Source organism: Mugil cephalus, chromosome 9 (assembly GCF_022458985.1).
Source record: "Mugil cephalus isolate CIBA_MC_2020 chromosome 9, CIBA_Mcephalus_1.1, whole genome shotgun sequence".
Classification (NCBI taxonomy): domain Eukaryota; kingdom Metazoa; phylum Chordata; class Actinopteri; order Mugiliformes; family Mugilidae; genus Mugil; species Mugil cephalus.
Window position 1 is genome coordinate 1433247 of NC_061778.1, and position 15866 is coordinate 1449112.

Below are 15866 nucleotides of genomic sequence, written 5' to 3' on the forward strand. Positions count from 1 at the left end.
TTGTGAGGAAAACAATTTCGACATGACAGCAGTGAGAAGAATGTGGTGAGAAACGCAAAGTGAAACCAATCAGTGCTGCTACATTTCTTCATCTGCATCTCTACATACGATTGTTTAACAGATGAACGTTCTGTGAAGGAGACGGAGAGCAACAACGGAGCAAGCACATCGAGATAATAAATAGTCTCAATGTTCTATTGTTCATCCAAGAGCAGTGAAAGTAAAACCTGGAGAATACAATAAAAGCTCCAATAACAGTCCTCACAAATTTATCGTCTTCATTACCTTTATTAAATCCCCCTTTATCTCCCTCCTGTGCCTCTATTCATTCATTTATTCATCCCCTGTGGTTCTGTTCTAAGTGTGCAGATATGATGATTTTTTTTCATGCACTTTATGTCTCTGTGCGTTGGTTCCCATTAGCAGCAAGCTAAAAATCTGTCACAGACTGAGAGGCTTTTGTTCAGCACGCCTCGTCGTCACAATTGTTCCACACCGAGGCTCCTATCTGCAGCCAAAGCCCTCTAAAGCTTCACAGCAAAGAGGCTCTTTTAATGTGGCTCCATCACGGTGCAGAGAATAGAGCCGGATATATTCAGAATGATGAATACAAAATACATGCAACACACTCGGAGATGTGAGACTGTGTGATTCACTGAGCTATTCTCGGAGCAAACCTGTTGTTCTTAACCTCTGAAGATGAAACGATGAAATGTGCAAACTGTCACTAATCAACAGATTTTTAAAGACGCGGGAAAACACTGAGACTTGTAGTAGAATAACCTACAAGCAACTTCCCGAACTCCTAATGTTTTGTGGTGGAAAGTGTATCTGGAGTCTGGAGACCAATCAGAACGTGGCTGTGAGGCTTAACAGTAGCAATATTAACTCTGCAGAATTTAATGTATTATGTCATTAATTATTTCATAACGAGCTGCAGGATTTCTCATTTATGTGTTTAAGGTAAGTCCTGGTCTGAGACCAATGTTTGGATCCTATCTGCTGTTGTTGACAGTGGGACAGATGGAGGAGGTACAAAGAGGGAATAAAACATTTTGGTGTCGATTACAGAGGAGAAAAGGGCAGAATCTAGAGAACACAGGCTCCGATCAGGACTTATAGGTGACAGTCATCTGTCCCCGCCAACGTCATCATTGTGACCTTTGCAGGGAATCTCTGCAGCATCTGAGCGGCTCACAGAGGGAAGCTGTTCTCCGAGGCTTCTTTAACGAAGTCTTCTGAAAACTCATTCCGTCAGCATCAAGCTTGATTTTCTCCTCTAAATGGAGCAACTGGCAGGCTAATTGTCTTTAGTGGATCGCGACTGATTGCACCGCTCCTCTCTGGCGGCCAGACCCTGTCCTTCTTTGCACAAATTGTTTACCAAATAAAAAGCTAGGAAGTTCTACTATTAGCTAGAAGGTGATGATGCTAGGAAGAGTTATTGTTAGCTGGCGGGGATAAGATGCTAAGAAGAGCTACTGTCAGTGCTTCTTTGTGCAGACTTTTACTTAATAAAAAGCTAGAAAGATCTACTATTAGCTAGAAGGCTATGACCCTAGGACGATTTGCTGTTGGCTGGGAAGATATGATGCAAAGAACAGCTAGTCCTTCTTAGTCCTTCATGTTTACCAAAATAAAAAAGCTATGACACAATTAAATCTCGTGCTTTCAGTCATTTTTCCTTGGTGAAGTCCATAAAATATGAAGTCTTCGTCTGTGTTGTAAAGTTAGCATAAGCTCTCATCGTGTACTTGATGAAAAACACAACAATATGGCGTCAAGGCAAATCTTTATACTTTAAAACCCCTATAACCATTATCAGTGTTGGAGGGAAACACCCACACACTACCAGAAGATATCCATCTCTTATAAAAGCTGCTGAGAGGCTGAGACGAGGCTTTGCAGCTGCTGCTGCTGCAGATAGTCACGCTGTCCTCGTCTCCACTTTAAGAGGCTGCACAAATGTCCTTGATACGCTTGTCTTTTGCTAGCTAACAGATGTGGCCTTGCTCAGCAGGAGCATAACGTGCACCCGCACAGAGGCACATAAAGTGGCGGACGGGCAGCCAAGAGGGCACCCACAGACTCGTATTTATAAACCTGTGCACACTGTAACAGTACGGAACCGAGCAAAGACAGACATTTAGACCAAATATGACACATTATTTACCAGGAGCACAGCTTCTGAGTTATGTAGAGATGAGTCACATTTGCTTAACAACACCAACAGGAAATAAAAATGACTGCATGACACCACTCTCTAACTTATGGCACGCTGTAAACGTTTAAGAGCTATTTTCACTTTGTCTGCACCACTCTCACACACACACCTACCTGCCTCAGACAGCTGGTGGCTGACACACACACACACACACACACACACACACACACACACACACACACACACACACACACACACACACACACGGCCTCTCAGTTTACGCCTGTCACACCTTGCTTTGTGCACTCTGTCAGAACGACTGCAAACACAGACACACACACAGCCAGCTTTCCATTTTGCCTTTCTGTTTGTGAAGCAGACAAAAAAAAATCAACCTTCTAACCCATGGTGGGTTCGGTGTGATGTTGTCTGTGTGTATGTGTGCGTGTGGATGTAGGGATAGTGTATGTGTGGATTGGCATTGTTAAAGATCTATTTCAATTCTGGAAGATTCAATATTTATCAAATGGAGGCGCAGGTGTCTGACTGCTGGATCTGAAATTACCACTGAGAGTGAGAGACATTGTCTTTGTTTTGAGTTTGCACCAAATAGAATCCAGTGCTGTGTTTAAAATGCCTGAATCCGATAATGTCAGACATGTAGTGGACACTCAGTGAAAGAAAGGAAGGAAGAAAGATGTCACTTAAAGAGTAAACCTACCTGATCCAGAGGACCTCAGCGTTTATTTACCAATGGAGCCAATCAAGGTCGGGTCCAGCTGGGACGTGTGACGACTAGATCTGATCTGCAGACGCCTGAAAAAGAAGGATTTAGTTTGGTTAGAAAGCCACTGATACCTACAGTATGTGTGGAGTTCAAGGTCGTGGATTAACTGCGAAAAGCCTCTGCACAGGAACTTAGAGTCAGGAAAAACTGTGATTTTTGGTTACAATAACAATTAAATCAGTGAGCTCAATATGTAAAAAGTGATGGCACAAGCTGGGGCGGAGGTCCAGCCCCCCCTCCTCCTTAGGGACGTCCATGACTCAGAGGCAGGTCAGAGTCCAGCAGTGAGAGGCTGTTTGTCTGAATCATCTACCAACAACTCACAACGCGCATCTAAACAGACAAACAAGTGCACAGGATGGAGTTCTTCTGTCGTTTGAATCATTTATGAAGAACAATCCAGAAACCACAAGACAAATGTGACATGAAGTGAAGAACGTATTTCTGTGCTGAGACATGGGCACAGTTTTAGGCGCTGAGCAGAAACACAGAGGAGGATTTTTCAAATCACACACACACACACACACACAGAAAAAATAAGAGAACGCTGCTCAGTGTGGAGCTGCAGAGAAAAAGTGACTGGTTTGTGTAATCCATCACACTGTTTGTTCAGCAGCAACATCTCCGCCTCCCTCTGCTGTCAGTCACAATCAGTCACACTGTGAAAACACAGCAGCGAGGAGACTCTGGAAACTTTAGTCTACTCCAAACGATGTCAACTAAACTTGTACATTTTAATATTTTTTTGTATTTTAGTGCATTGCATAATAATGCTTAAAATATTAATGACTTTCACCCAAGAAGTGTGCAGGATTAGGAGGAGGAAGTTTCAATAAGTCATTAGTCCCACACAATCACAGGAAATGGAACTAGACAATGACTAGACAATGGTCCAGTGATATTTACAAAGTCTAGACAAGTCTCAAGAAAATTCTCAAATTCTCGTTTCAGAGAAGTAACAAGATCTACAGGCCCAAAACTGTGCAAATGTGCCAAATGTCACTGCACCTCATGCAATCAAATCTAAGAAAGTGTCTTTGGCATATTTTCCACTGAGCAGGTTTCATTCTAATGAATCAGGCTTTGGTTATTTGGAGGGATTTCAGCACAAATGCATGAAAAACGTTTTTCTGAACTGAAAACTATCGGGTCTTACCCCGTGATCTACATTGTACAGGTTGAAAAGTCCTGTCCAGTTGGTTTGAAATAAACTGAGCTATGGATGAGAGTCATGCATTGCTGTGTTTCCATTCCCCCTAGAAATGTGCAAAACCTAAATATCCCAATAAAAAACTGGTAATAAGCTAAAACACTTTGACGCTCTCATGAGGACGAGAATTTAAGAGAATTATGGGATATTACGATACAAGACTTTACGAGAGTTACAACTCATTTGCAGAACACATATGGAAACACGTACAAAGCACATTTGTAATGTCAGAAATATCACTTTTCAGAATCAAACCCAAGCAGCTTCTTTTAAATGCAGACAAACGAACTGAACTGAATCTGGTTGGACTAGAAAGACAGAGGACCATCATCAGAACTGTTCTACTCTCTATCTGACATCTGAATCACACATCATCCGCTCGGCTTCAACATCCCTGAGTAAAAGAGGAAGGTCCTCCTCACAGAGAGACCAGAGAGGCTGATATCGATGACGGCGCAGAGCAGAGGACGTCAATGCTTTGGCTTTAAACGAGCGAGTCGGGACGGTGGAGCTCTTTGTGCTCTAGAGGTCCGCCGCGTCTCTTTAATGAGACGGTGGTTCAGACCCAGACAGCGTGGCCTTATGGGAAGGATGCTGCTCTGGTCTTATTAAGATGAGAGCAGAGATAAGTGGAGGGGAGACAGTTAGCCTTGGCTCTGTCTGTGATCTGCTGACGTTCAGCTGTGAACAGGCTCCGGGAGGACGGCGTCGATGGTGGAAGATGATGGAGGTGATGAGGTGCTACTACTAGCAGGTCAAGACAATAGTGACTTCAACTACTCAACTGTCTGTCTACTAAACAGATTGACACATGTGTGATTGAAACTGTTTTTAATCCCAAAGCAGAAGCTTACGTCGATGCTGAAGGATATTTATAAGTCATGAAATTTTCAACAGGAAACAGTTTCATTGGTCAAATCATGTCCACAGAAGCATGTCCTGAATTGCGGCTTCTAGTAGCAGCAGGTAGCACAAACATTTCTTTTCACCTGTGTTTTCTCATGTTTACGCATAAAGATGATCAAAGTTAAAGTTTTCTTCATACAACAGGTGGGATAGGCTGTACTGACCCATCCATCCACCCAGACCTCCTTACATGGAACCTTGGGTCCAGACTGAAATCTTGACAATTATCAGAATAACTTGTTTTGAAACAGGAAGAATCAGCCACAACATTATGACCACTGACAGCAGAAGTGCAGAACATTTCAACCATCTGGTAATAATTTATTGCTCTACAAGGAAACTTTTGGACCTGGCATCTCCCAGTAGTGAGTTAGAATCTGAATCTCAGCTTCAGCCTGTTTGTGCCGGTTCAGTGTGTGAACAGTGTGTGTCTCTGTTGGCTGGCGTCTCTTTAAACAGCTGGAGAGTCCAGAGGTCTCAGATTAAAGACGGTCCACAGTGGAGTGTCTTTAATCTATCTGACTGTCTGTCTTTCCGTCCTCTTCTTTCTCTGTATTTTTCTCCTTCTCTCCACCATCAGTGGACAGTAACCCTGTCCTTCCGTCTGATCAGCAGTGAGTCTGTGCTGATGGAGATACGTCATCTTCATTTACTCAACACATTCGGGCCAAATGTTAAGTTCATTACTAAAGCACTTTTAAACCAGTGCAAAGTAAGAGAGACTGTGAAATATTAATATTCTGATTTATTGTCAATAAGAAAAACCACTGGTAGTGACCTTTTCAGTGTTTACTGAGGACACAGCTATGAAGTGTAAATGTTATAAAGTTCAATTTGTGTGAGATGAAGAAGTGTAGGGCATTTTGAACATATTCATAGAGTTTTGGAAGATTGGTGTATCAGGGTTCTGATTCTGTCTTTATCCCTCTCTGTGCTTCCTCCTCCATCCTCCATCCTCCTCCTTTAGAGCAGGTTTCATTTCAGGGGAGTGTCTGATTGCAGGTTCTGACCAGTAATCCTTCGTCTCTCTGTCACACTGAGAAATACTTTCTCCCTCCCAACTCTGTTCCTCTCCTTTTTTCCTGATCTGTCCATCTATGTCCTCCATCCTCAGTTTAATCCTCAAGAGGACAGCAGGTGAATAAAGAGGGAGGGGAGGGGGAGGTGGGGGAGGAGGAGGAGGAGGAGGACATTGAAGGGGCTGAGTGGGGCTGACACTGATCCTGTTTTCATTAACACAGACTCACCTTCCAGTCTGAGCTCTGGTGTAGAAAACAAGCTCTGCTTCCTGACAAACTTCCAACACATTCTATGGAGACTGTTATCGAGTTACAGCTCGATATTTATAAGTTGTTCAATTCTGTGAAATCCGCGAGTCACATTACACATAAACAAGTGTGAATAAAACGTCTCCAAATGTCCATTTACTTTCCTTCAATCAGAGCCTCAGAGTTGAATTTTACTCCTAATGTCTGTTTAAACTTCCTTCAGGTCACATGACCAAACCTTCACGTCTGAGATGAAGATGTTGAGGTCGAGATAGTTCCTCACAAGGTCACACATTACAAGGCAGAGGGAGTGGACCAGAGTCAGGAAATGAGTTGTGTCTGTTTGAATCTTTTTGTATTTCATTGCTTGTAGTGGTCGGATAAACAAACAGTGCCGAGAATGACAAATATCCAACAGGTATGAATAAAACAGGACGGGGAACGAGTGGAAAAGTCTGTCACTTGTCAAATTCAGGGATGGGAGAGGAAGGGGGGGAGAGGGGGAGACAACGGGAGGGGAGGATGAAAGGGGAAGGACAAGAACATAAAAAAACAAGACGTAGGCAAGGAGAAAAGACATGAGTGACGTAAATATGTAAAGGATGGATGGATGGATGGACTGATGGATAGATGGATGGATGGATGGATGGATGGATGGATGGATGGATGGATGGATGGATGGATTTTTAGGAAGCATGAATAAAGAATGGTTTGACAGGCAGTTGGATTCTTTCATAGATAGTCAGCGTGATGCAATGTTGATGGATAAACAGATGAACTGATATTTAGATTTACAAGGACGGATGAAAGAAGTCAGAAAAGATGATGGATATGTGCATGATGGATGGATGCACTGACCAAGAAAGCATGGATAAAGATGTTGGCTGGTGTGGACAGATGGATGGATGGATGGATGGATGGATGGATGGATGGATGGATGGATGGATGATTGGATGGATGGATGGATGGATGGATGGATGGATGGATGATTGATTGGATGGATGGATGGATGGATGGATGGATGGAAAGTTGATGCATATATATACGCGTTGGATGGATGCACTCACTAACATATAAAGGAGGGATGGACATGTTGGCAACAGTGAACAGATGGATAGATGGATGGACAAAGGACGGATACATGACTACATGGACAGGTGACCTAATTAATGGATGAACAATAGATACATAGAGTGATAGATTAATAGATGGATGGATGACTGCACTGATAAATGGCTACACAAGATGGATGGATGAACAAATGATTGATATAGGGCTACATGGACAGATGAACTCAGTAATGGATACACTGATGGAACAATGGATGCACTGATAAACTAATGGGTGGATGAGTAGATGGGTGGAGGGCTGGACATGTGATTGATGGATGAGAGGAGAAACATCCTGATGGACTCAAGGCTTCCACTAATTAATGGGTGGACAGGTCTGATCCCTCTACCACTTCCCTCCTGGTTGAACAAACAGCTGTCACGTTCTTGGATGCACCTCAAGAAGAAACAACGTCCAGCCCTAAAACGCAGCGGTCTCCGGGGTGAAACGACAACCTGGTCTAATTCTATTAATAAGTGTCATCTATCAGCCTGATGAAGTCACTAATCCTCTCTGTTCTCAGCTGCACTGATTAACACGACGTCACACTCACTTTGACAAAATTCACATGTACTGTTCCCAGACGGCACTGGGCGTTTTACAGACTAAATGCACAGTGAAGATATGTAACAGAGATGTTAAAATAAAAAAACAAGAAAACACCAACTCACTACTTATAAAAACAGAACTGCCTCCACGCTCAGCACCCTTGCAGTTGCTCGCGTGCCTCTGTGACGTTGAGACCAGGACGCTGTGGGAGTGAAACCATCTGCTGCAGGACTCCATGTTCTTCTCATGGCTGAACATGAATCTTTATTTCTGGCGGGATGCTCGGGCTCATTGTCACGCATGCAGCATGACTTCATGATCAGATTCCTTCCTGGTGGTGTGGTGCATCAGATGTGAACATTTGCACCTCCAACAAAAAGGTGCAAGAGCTTTATTCTGCAGAATATTTTATAAAAGGTATAGGGAGAACACATTTCTTTAAACAGAAAACTTTGCTGATATTTTTCATCTTATTCGTGGAGATTGCTTCCTCCGATGCAAAACTAAATCTTTTGAACAAAGAAATATGATTTGCTTGGCCCAGAAAATGTCCTTTCAATCGAAAACTGCTTTCCTTCATTTCAAGTGGCTGATTTTATAACAGAGAAAAGCACAGCACAGGACGCATCCTACATGAATGAATGAGTAGATCGATAGGAGGGATGGAGAGATAAACTGATTTATAGAACGAAACAGAAGAAGAAGAATAAGGAGAAGGAGAGGGGTGAAAAGAGAAGGTTTGCAAGGATGGATGGACAGAGAAGTGTGTAGTCAGCGGGGAGTCTGCACAACTGAGCATCCATCCTGCCAACACACGCACAGCACGGCACGAATGTATACAAGCAAAAAAAATATGCATTAAAGGTTTTTTTATGTGTGTGTTTGTGTGTGTTGGCTGAAGCTGGAGGTTGGCAGATGGTGACAGCCGCCGAGTCTCTCTCCCCCATGGGTCCCTCATCTCTCTCTCCACCTCCTCCCACCTCCTCCCTACAGCTCCACCTCCAGGGGGCTCCCCGCCAGAATTAAGCCCCACCAGAACATCTCCCAGCTGGGCACAGACCTCCGCCACCTCCTGCCTGAATGGAGCTAAACTCACTGAACGGTTATTTTGACTGGAGGTTAATGCTGTCAATAAATAATAAAGACTTTTTAACTTCGTCAGGAGCTGGAGACTTTTTTTCTCATTCGTGTTTCGTGTTTACATGAACCACTACTTTTAATCTGATCTCTTGTCTAACCAGTATTAGTTGCTCTTGTTTTTACACTTTTATTATTAAAGCACTGCCTTGATTTGGAAAGTTTGTGGGCTCATATCCACTTCTGCTGATGTGCTGTTTAGCCTTATAGGAGCCGGTCTTCAAGGTTTTCCAGCGGTTCTGAATTTGTTCCATGCTTCGATCTATCCCGGCTTCGATGAATTTTTGATGGACCTTTTTAAACAGTTCAGTATTTCCATTTTTTTCTGCCTTCTAAGCGTGCGATAATGCCTGACTTCGTTCTGAATCACTGTTTACATGACGTTAGATCAGTTTGGGACAATGTGAAAGCTAATGAAATTCGATTCGGTTTGGGTCTGTTTATTCCCACTGAAGTGTTGATATGGAGCATTTTCATTCGGTTTCTAAACCGATTGTAACTGGAATATTTGGCTCCATGTAAACCCAGCTACTGTCAAATGCTCAGCAGCATCAGTATCAAAGGAAATCTCTTTTTTTCACTCTTAATTTTTCTTTTTCACTACCGCACTTAGGGCTGAAGTATCACATTTAGGGATATTAGGCTGTTTACACAATGTTTTAAAATTGGAATTAGTCACATTACCAACCAACAACACACCTCAGCAAGACAAAAAGGACGAGCAAAATGAAATTACAAATGCAGAGAAAGTATCAGCCTCACAGGAGATAAATGAAATCTTTGGAGTAGAAGGAGGAGGGAACAGGTCTGAAGATGACTTTCTTGGATGATGTCAAAAAGGAGACGTCTGCGTCAGCTGCAGGAGCAATCAGGATACAAGTTCAACTCCTACATCCAAACCCCCGGGGCAAACCCAGTCCAGCAACACTCTCCATCCATCAGTACAGCTAGAGCCAGAGCTAATCCTCTGGTCTGCTCGTAAGAAGATAAATAATAAATAAACACGACTTCAGGAGATCTTCATTGGGGACCAAGCTGAACAAGTGGAGGCAAAACTAGACCTCTGGTCCAAGGTCATGAGAGAAAAACAGAGATGGTTTTAACAGAGATGACAAAGACGGGAAATACTAAATCAAGATAGTACTGCAGGGAAGCTGGAGCACATGAGAGGGCTGCTCATCGACCCATGACCCAGAGATCTTCATCTGTGGTTTGACCGGGAGGAGAGTCACCCTTAACGTTGGGTAAAATGTCCATCAGGACATCAGGAAGTCAGCTTCCTGACCACTACAGGAATTAGATGATGGAGCTCTGAGGAGGAACCAGAGAAGGACCACACTTTGTTCACTGTTAATTAATATGTTGAGTTGCTGAAGGCCATTTACACCCAGGAAGAGGAGGAGGAGGGGGAGGGGGAGGAGGCTCATACAGCAGTTTAATGATCCTATAATAATGTTCACCAGTGATCACAAAGAAAAACTAGAATTGTGAATATAAATCCATTGGCTTTGATGTGCTTGAGAGAGAGAACATTTCACACAAACAAGTCAATTATTGACTAAAAGTCCTTGATAGCAGCAGCAGCAGCAGCAGCAGCAGCTGAACAGGGAGGTGAAGGGAAGGTTAATGACAACTTCAGTGTTTAATGGAGACACAACAGGCACAAAACTGGCCTTGACATGAAACTATTCCTGCATAGTGAGTTCAGTCACTTAGATGAGTCCTGGATAAGATGAGGAGAAAACCACTAATGGAGAAGACACTGGCTTCTTAACCCAGGGATGGAGGTTTCAAGTCCCATCAGGGGCGACTGACTTTACCAAACATCTGTCTATTTACTCAGAACACAAACATCAGTGTTTAATCTGAACAATGAATAGATCACACGGCTGACACTGTTATTCATGGAGATGGTTTTCCAGCTACCAAACATCTAGAAATCACAATTTCTGTTGCCAGCTGCATTAAGCAGAGTCAGCAGACAGCGTATAGTTACTGATGATGACATTTCAAACATCTTCTACCTTTATTGTCCAGGACCTGAGGTCTGGTTGGACCCTAGAGACAAAGCCAGGTGATTTACCTGCTCCTCCAGGTGTACTAGACCAGATATCCACATTTTATCTGCTTCATTCAGTCCAATCCAGGCACTATTTAGTCAGACATATAGTTTGTGTTTGTTTTGTGTTCTCTAGAATATTGTGAACATTTGTTATTATTGAGTTAAGCCCACATGACTGTTGTGCCTCTTCCCACGCTGCAGATTCTATGTTCTCTTTGCCTTTGTGTTCGGGTTAAATTAAGCCAAATAAAGAGAAACGACAAAAAGAAGAAATCCTAAGCAGCGTGTAACCTTGTACTTCTCTTTTTTAATAGTCAAAGGCTTTCTTTTGTTTTCTTTTCCTATCCAGAGACCTTGTCTGTTTCCAGGAGACTAATATTTGTCCTCTACAGTTCTAACATTTACAGTTCTAATGTCAGCCTGAGCCTGGAAATGAGAACGATGAATTGATTTCTCAGTTGTAGCGTGCAGCGCACAAATACATTTATAAAGCTACTGTGAAGGAGCGAAGGAGCTATTTTTCTGTAAATTATTGCAAGCACAGGACGTTGTGTTAATATTCTTCCATTAACATCTTAATGTAAGGAGGAGAGGAAGGTCCTGACCCTTTAACGAAGGTACAGACTGATCTCATCCACCAATCAGAGGAGGAGCTGGTGGGAAGTGTCAGTCGTCCAGACGAGTCTATTTGTGACCGTGTGGGTTCTTGGTTGACTGATGGTGTTTTAAATGACTGATGAGGTGGATGATTTGGTTGAGTGCGTCCCTGAGGTGACGGACTGAGCCTCAGTTTACAAGCTGCATCTCAAAGTGGCCTTGTCCCCCAGCTCTGTCACGTCTATCATCCTTTTTTTCCCCTCTGTTGGCTTTAGTGTCTTTTTTCATCCCCCACGTATCCCCTCACTTCATGCCTTTGTCTTTTTTTTTTTTTTTTTTTAGCCGTTCCTCTTTAACTCCATGTGACTGGTGCTTTTCTTCCTGGATCTGTTCTTATTTTCACACTCTCTACAGACGTCTCAGTCACTTTGTTTCATCATATTTGTAAAAGCAAAGAAGGTGCTAGAGTTTGCACGAGTTCTGTGATGAACGTCAAGTCGACACCGACTCGTCTCTGATGACGTCACTAATAAAATCCCAGTAGAAAGTAATGAATCTTTATTCTTGACCTGAATCCATATGCTGAGATAGCTGCAGATATGTACAGCCTGTATAAAAACAGGCTGGAACTTTAAGAAGCACCTTAAGACCCAACTTTATTCCTTAGCTTTCAATGGCATTTGATGTCGCCCTGGGTGTTAATAATAGTTAATAATAAAATATATAAATAAAATATTTTATGTTTTATACGACATGTTGAATGTGAAGCACGTTGGTGCAAATGCTCTTTGCTTTTAGGGTGCTGTATACAGTAAATGAAATAAACATAAAATGTGTGATTAATATTATTGTTGAAGGTTTCTCTGTGTACTGCAGCTAAAGGTCTAATAACTTCATCAAATAGACGCAGAATAGACGATATGTGAAGTTGTTAATTGACGACCGTTCCTCTGCTACCATTAGCATTAGCAGAGGCCCGTTTGGTAGCACTTCAGTTGTATTTCAGGATGTACATGTCACATGTCAGTATAAGATACACCCTTAGATTCATGCTGTATTCCCATGTGGATCTCAGCAGTACAGCTGCTCAGTTCGTGGTCGGGTGTTCGTATGTTTTATGTATGTAAATTAATATTTCTAACTCTAGATGTCGACTTTGATACATCCTGTTGTTGCTGTTGATTAGAATCCTGCTTGATTAGAACTCACATGGAACTGGACTAGAAAGACACTCAGGACTCTCCCAGACCCCCCAAAAGAAAACCTAATGAAGAGACGAGTGGACTAATCCACAGCTTCAAACAAAGGATGCACAACAACACAACAGCACAACAGCACAAGGACAGAGGCAGACAAGAGTGGTGTCCAAAAATAAATCTGATTTCCATTATCCCTTTCTTTCACTACAAAGAGAGAAGAGATCACGCTATAAATCTCAGGTCATCTCTGTCAGAGTGTGTTCGTTTTTATAAGTGCTCCATAGAAATCCATCGCGCACGTACCGCTGTTCCACGGGGCCGGTGGCCGTTCAGTAGACGGATAGAGGGAAGGAGGGAGGCCATGAATCACAGAGGAAGGTCTACTCTGAAATATGTGGCTCTAAATCAAAGCGTTAAACGGCGACATGGCGGCGGAGGACGAGTCCGGAGATAGACGAGGAGGGAGAAAAAGAAATAATAGATCGTAACGTTGTGACGTTAAACTGGGATTAAATTTGTCAAAATCAAGTTGGAGAACGTCTCCATTAAACCTCAGTCAAAGACAATGAATAGATTGTGGAAAGCGTTTCATGTACAGAAGGTTTCAGACCCTAATCACTAGTAGTAGTGTGTTTTGGCTAATTTAGGATCTGTGCTCATCCAGGCCCCAGTACTGTACGTATTAATGAGCAGGACGAGCTGAGTCAGTCAAACAATGAGAGCCAGAGTTCCCATCAAGATCTATTAGAGGAGCTTTAAATGAGCTTGTCAGATCTGATGTTTTTTCATGCGGTAAACACCGGGGAAATCAAATCCTAGGGACTGGAGGGGACCTGAGGCTCAGGTTTAATGAGAAAGTCTCCACAGCACCCACCTCTGTTTTAATTTATCATCTCCTCGACCAGTGAAATGTGACAGGAAGTCTGGCTCCTTTCAAAGATTCAACTCTTTTGGCTTGGCTCCCATAAAGTGGAAATAAATGTGAAAAGACGTCTCTCATGCCTCCCAATTGGCTCTTCATTTAGTTTCACCCATTTTAACCTGACCTAGCGATTATGAATAGTTTGTGTGTTGGTAAACTTTCACTGTTTTCATAAGTCTTATTTTTATGCAATTTTGTGTTACAAGAAAAAAAAGTATTGTTAACATTTTAATCACCTGTTAACATGATGGTGTGATCGTAGTCTGTCCTTGCATCTGATTGGCTGCATGTGGTGACACTCATATTACGTCCTGCCCCTACCTGCATAGATTTGCAGAAGCCACTGAAACAGCATTGCCAGACATGATAATATGATAATTATCACATTTGTACAATAATATCACCCTCTGTAAGATCAATAATTCCTAAAATCCCATAATGTGTGATAACTTGACCACTTAAATACATGAATATTAGCAAACACAAACAGTTCTGTTTATTTAAAGGTGAAACTGCGTCATAAGCTCTACTATATGGCCTGTGGTCATGTTTTACTGTAGGTCCTCAGCAACATCAAATCAGTTACATCCCGTGTTTTTCCTCAAAATACTCTAATTTTAAGCTTCTGGTGCCATAATGTGTCACTTGTCAAGCTTCAGCTCTTTAAGGCCAGGTCTCTTAGGAGGAACAAAGATCTCTGAGAGCTGTGGTACGCGTGGACGTGGCCTTCACTGACCATCACCAACAAACCTGTTACCAAGGTTACCAGATTAATTTATACAATACATGGTGTATTTTTAGTTCTCATCAGTCCTGTAGTTGGTCAGCTTTGGTTTGACACAGAAAACTGAATGTGATGATTAAATGCACCACAGTTTATTTGAATCAATGCAGCGTATTAGATGGAAAAGCATCATTAATGCCTTTGGAGTTCAGGTGGTACTTTATTAAATAGGTATAGATATAGATTTTTCTGCTTTTTAGTCATTTAGTCTCTGATACTAATGATTCCATGTAGCTAATTACTTGACAGAGACGTGATTCTGTTGCTGCAGACACATGAGCAGTGTCTGAGAATAAAGATGAACCCAGAAAGATTTCCCTCCGCTCAGTGTCACGGCTGATTCAGAGGAGCCGCTGTGAAGACGAGGGTGCACTAGTAAACAGAAAGAACAGAGAGCTTTTCTCATATTTGGACTTTGAGCCTCCGCTCCTCCTCCGCTCCTCCTCCTCTCCCTGGAATCCATGTCAGAGCGGCATCTCCACGGAGAAGAGGAGCTTTCCGCGAGGAGTATCTGGTAAACTCCTATCAGCACCTTTGACGTGTGAAACCACCGAGAGACGATGCTGCTCATCTGACAGGTGCAGGGAGCTGAAAGAATGCTGCGACTTAAGTCTTATTTATGACATTTATGTTGCTTTAAAATGTCGCCTCAGAAAAAAAAACAAGTCTCATTGTGTCTCACTTCTTCACCTTTGGGATGCGAGGACAGCGATAGGAGAAGGAATCATAGTGGCACAAACTGAGAGACGAGACATTATTAACATGAAAATGAGACATTTTTGCACAATAATAATAATAATAGTGATAATACTGTAGTGATAATAATAATAACCATAGCAACGCTAGCATTCAGCCGGGCTCTGGTGAATTACTAAAGACTTCTCATCAGCAGAGAATGTGATGAAGCGACTGTCTGGACATAAACAGTGCTCTCCTTTAATTCTGGTACGATGTGCACCGGTTAAACTCAGACCTTCATTATGTTCCCAGTCAGTCTGTGGAGACAATAAACTGGTTACCGGGCAGGTTTTGTTTTTTAAAGAGCAGGACAACAATTTCAAATGACTTCATTAAGAGACCGGTGACCTTCCAGACTCAACAACCACTTTAATGATTGGATGTTAATGGGGTTTTTTTTATGGGGATTTAGTTTTTGAAGGCCAGAAGTAAA

The 15866-nt window shown here is 42.4% G+C and overlaps 1 protein-coding gene across 3 annotated transcripts in view; it reads right to left on the bottom strand.

Annotated features, from left to right (window-relative positions):
• si:cabz01090165.1 (uncharacterized protein LOC100333421 homolog) overlaps positions 1-15866 on the bottom strand; it is a 295771-nt gene that overhangs the window by 86006 nt on the left and 193899 nt on the right. For all 3 annotated transcript variants that reach the window (XM_047594882.1, XM_047594880.1, XM_047594881.1), the window contains one exon: positions 2886-2980. The gene's annotated coding sequence lies outside the window, so the exon portion shown is untranslated. The remainder of the gene's footprint in view (positions 1-2885; positions 2981-15866) is intronic.